The following is a 4,436-nucleotide window of genomic DNA, read 5'->3' as shown; positions in this document are numbered from 1 at the left end:
GGTTAGCCAAAAATGTCAATCCTCTAATTCTCAAACCTTTTCCATGTAATAATAACAAACTCCACAATCACAAACTGGAATTTTAGTTGAATTTTGCTTCTAGTTTGTACAAAATGCCTGGGCCAGCAAGAGTGACACAGGACCTGAGTTGACACGTCAGAGTGTGGACTCCAGATGCTGGTGAACACTCAGAGAAGGACACAGGCAAGACCCCTTGGTGACCAGTGCCCCCCACCAGCTGGGCTTCTCAAGTCCTGCAGGCGTCAGGCAGTCTCGGGCTGTGCCAGACCAGAGGGGGTTTCTCAAACGTCCCTGACCAGGACCTGCGCAAGGAGCACCTCTCACGTCTGGACACTCATGTTGATGTGAACATGTAGCTCACACACACACACACACACGCACGCACACACACACGCACGCACGCACACACGCACGCACAGTAGGAAACAGGTAAATTTCTACGTTAGCCTAAGAAAGCACCAGAACTTCTCTGCACGACCAAATGGGATAAGATTCAGTGAATGTACCATAAAATACTGCCAACCAATATCTAAAATACAATTAACTTAAAATAAAATTTCTATCAAAACTGGCAAGCATCTTCTAAAGTGAGAAATACAAGATCAAAGATCCTTACTGTCAAAGGATTCGTTTAACCTTAGGAAGTGCCCGGGTTAGCACCCCAGGATCCAGCCTGCTGGTGAAGGCTGGGGGGGGGGGGTGCGGTGCTTGAAGGAGGAGGACACCCACGTTCAGCACCAGCTGCAAGCTAAAGCCTGCAACAGGCCAGCGGCCGTGGTGGGCAGGGAGCACAAAGTTTAAGGAATTCATTTGCAAATGGCAATAACACTTCGGGCCACTAGAAACCAATATTCTGTCACACCACATGTAAGGCTTCAGCTGTTACATACAAATAACTAACCTTTTCTTGCATTTATTTAGCTTTCTCAAATGATACCTCTTATTCTGAAATTACCCCTAGTGTTTTAACTTCAGATAACTTTTCTCATTTATCTTAAGGATCTCCTTTATTTCTGCTGCTGGGACTTGCTCTGTGCTTGAGTAAACGCTCTGGGGAAAAGAGCCCAAGTGTTAGAGGATGGAACACTCTGCACGCACATGTGTGCAGACACTCAGTCACCGTGGTTGCATCGATGAGGTATCCACTACACAGGCGGCAGGTGATGTGGGCGTTTATGTCCCAGAGTTTAATCTTTCTGGTCAACATCTTTGGCTTCTGCAAGAGAAAAAAGCATATTAACCAAAGTATGATGCAGTCTGATGTTTCATCAAAGGTTCAAGTTCAACATAAATCCAGCTCTAGTGTGGCCAGAAGGAGCTCAGCATGAGGAGGGCTGAGGCCAGGTCCTACCCCCACTCCTACCAGGTCAAGTCCCCCCATTCCCACCAGGTCAGGTCCCCCCGCTCCCACTAGGTCAGGTCACCCCCTGCTCCCACCAGGTTCCCCCGCTCCCACCGGGCCAGGTCCCCCTGCTCCCACCAGGTCCCCCCGCTCCCACCAGGTCAGGTCCCCCCCGCTCCCACCAGGTCAGGTCCCCCCCGCTCCCACCAGGTCAGGCCCACCTGCTCCCACCAGGCCAGGTCCCCCCGCTCCCACCAGGCCAGGTCTCCCTGCTCCCACCAGGTCAGGCCCACCTGCTCCCACCAGGCCAGGTCTGCACCCTGCGACCCTGCTTCCACCATGAGGCAGGCAGTCGCCCCCCGTGGACCAGGTCACCCGCCCTGTGGCAGCACCAGGCTGCACACACACTGCTGCTCCTTCCAGGCCCCCCTCCTGCTCCTCCTGCTCAGAACCCACGAGGTCAGCTGGTGAGGCGGCGCAAGGCAGTAGAGTTTTCTGGAGCTGAGGGAGGGGAGGCGAGGGAGCCGGCAGGCCGTGCTGGGCAGGACAGGGTCCGTCTAGAGCTCTGGCTCCTCTGATAAGATGACACAGGTGAGCAGTAGGGGACCACATCCCCAGGAAGCACAGTGCACAACAGCATCCTAAGTCCAAACATCTGTCACCGTGCTCGGAGCGTGGACGCGCCGCCTCTGCCCCAGAGCCGCCCTCCAGAGCCGCGGCGGCTCTGACTGGCTCCCCTCCCAGACCATGGGCTCACAAGTGCAGGGTCTGTCGTCATCGCCCTAATAGAAGGCTGCACAGGAGAAACAGCCCCGAAGATGCTACATCTTCCCCAAAACCTGTGTGTCACCTCATGGAGCAAAAGGCTCCTGAGACGGGATCCCCACTGGAGTCCCCGGGTGACTGTGTCACCACAGGGCCCTTCTGGGGCACAGGAGGCTTGGAGGAGATATGGCAGAAGCCGCCTGCAGGCTGTGAGCGGGAAGGGGCTTCCCCGAGGGGGAAGCTCTGAGACGAGCAGCGCCGCCTGCACCCGGACTGTAGCCCTGGATGCCTGGCTGGCAGCACCGGCCAGTGAGACCCTGAGACTTCACTTGGCCACCAGCTTCCGGGACACTCGCTGTGGTTTGAGCAGGAGACGCCTCTGGATGGTACACCGCACAGGGTACAAGGAGCTTCCACGACCAGGATCACTGACAATTCTGCCCAGAGGCAGAAACGCCCCGGGAGATGGAGGCCAAGGCCCAGGAGGCCCACGGCACACTGGGCACTGAGCTGGAGAGTGAGGCCTCACCCACGGACACAGCGCATGAGGCTCCCGGCTCCCGCGCGGACGTTCCCGGCTCAGCGCTGTCTGAAGACAGGCAGAGGGACAGAGGGGGCCGGGCGGGCAGACGAGGCCGCACCGGACCCCGGGGAGGCCCCGACCCAAGACTAAACCGTCACCTTACACCAAAGCCCAGAAGCAACCATCAGGACAGACTGAGGCGCCCAGCACGGCGCGGGGCGCAGTCCCCCTGGAAACGCGAGGGCCGCTGCGCCAGCAACAATGCCCCTCGACTGTCACAGAAAGTAGGACGGGAGGCTCGCAGGCAGAGCCAGCAGGGGGTCCCCACCAGAGAGCCCTCTCCTGCGGCCCCGAGTGGTTCCGAGCTGTCAGGAGAGATGAGGGTCATTCCCACAGGGGCTCCACGGGCCCCGGGAAGCAAACCTAAGTCTGCAGGGCCAGGCTCTCAGTGTCACGGTCACCAGGTGCTGTGCGGAGCCTGCCTGACCGCTTGGACCTGCTGAGGCCAGCTCCATGAAGAAGGGCCTGTGCACCCTGTGGAGCCGAAGAAATGGGAGGTAACGGAAAGGGGAGGAACCCAAGTCGTCGCCCAGCAAAGCGAAGCAGAGACGGGATGAGAACTCCACTGGATGCCAGGGCCTGGGGTGCTGTCTACCACCTGTTCAACTGAGCCTAGCACCGTGTCCTTGACTCACTGTGCGCTGTTCGCACGCCCGACAGGCTCACACTTGCCACCAGCCCGACAGCCAGGCCAGAACCGGCTCCAAATCACACAGACCAGGGTCAAGATCAGTGTGAACTCATCTTGAGTGGCAGCAGGCAAACAGATACAATGTGTGCATGAGTGTGGACATGCCCACTCACTCTACAGATGTCTGTGCACATGAGTGTGGGCACACCCACTTTACAGATGTGTGCGCACGTGTGGACACGCCCACTCTACAGATGTGTGTGCACGAGTGTGGGCACGCCCACTCGCCCTCAGCTCCGCCCCCTGGGAGTGACCGCTCTGGGCAGCCCTGGGCCGAGGGTGCACACCGCCTCTGCCGCAGGAGGCAGCACCGCTGGACGTGCAGCCGGCCCTGACCAGGCGAGGACCTGGCGGACCTCTGTGCTTAGAGCCGGGACAGCAACCATCACTGCTGGGGGTTAGCGGAGTAACACAGGAGCCTATGAGGCCACACGGACAGACGGGCAAGGAAGGGGCGCCCTTCCCCACAGCACGTGAGCTGGTAAACGGAAGGCAGGCTGGCAGCGAGAGTCACCACCCAAGGACAACTGCAGGGACGCAGACTCAGGAAGCCTCGGTGGGGGTCAGCGGGGGAAGACTTCACCGAGGACGTGAAGGTACATGAAGTCTCCAAACACTCAGCATCCTTCGAGAAGGGCAGGAACCTCGGGAAGAAAGCCCTGTGTGCCACCAACAGTGTGACGGGTGATACCTGGGCCAGGACCCCACTGCAGGGGTGCCTCTTGGCATCAGGTCTGACAGGCCCCTACCAGAACCTGAGCCCCACGGGGGCCCGGCCTCCAGTTCTGCCCACGTGGCCCTCCAAGCCAGTCAGGCGTGTAACCAGCCACTCTCACAAGGGGCCAACGCCCACTGTTGCCCCACCCTGGCCAGGACCTAGGCACCCGTGGTCGCCCCAACTCAGCCATGACCCAGGGGTCCGCAGCACCGGACGGGCACCTCTGGACCACAGGCGGGCGGCGCATGGGGCGGCCCCGGAGGCGCCACTGACGGTCAGGACAGCAGCCTGCACAGGAAGCCTGTGCCTACCTCCT

This window comes from Odocoileus virginianus, unplaced genomic scaffold (assembly GCF_023699985.2).
Source record: "Odocoileus virginianus isolate 20LAN1187 ecotype Illinois unplaced genomic scaffold, Ovbor_1.2 Unplaced_Scaffold_5, whole genome shotgun sequence".
Taxonomy (NCBI): Eukaryota; Metazoa; Chordata; class Mammalia; order Artiodactyla; family Cervidae; genus Odocoileus; species Odocoileus virginianus.
The sequence above is the reverse complement of the archived record's forward strand: the minus strand, read 5'-3'. Positions refer to the sequence as shown.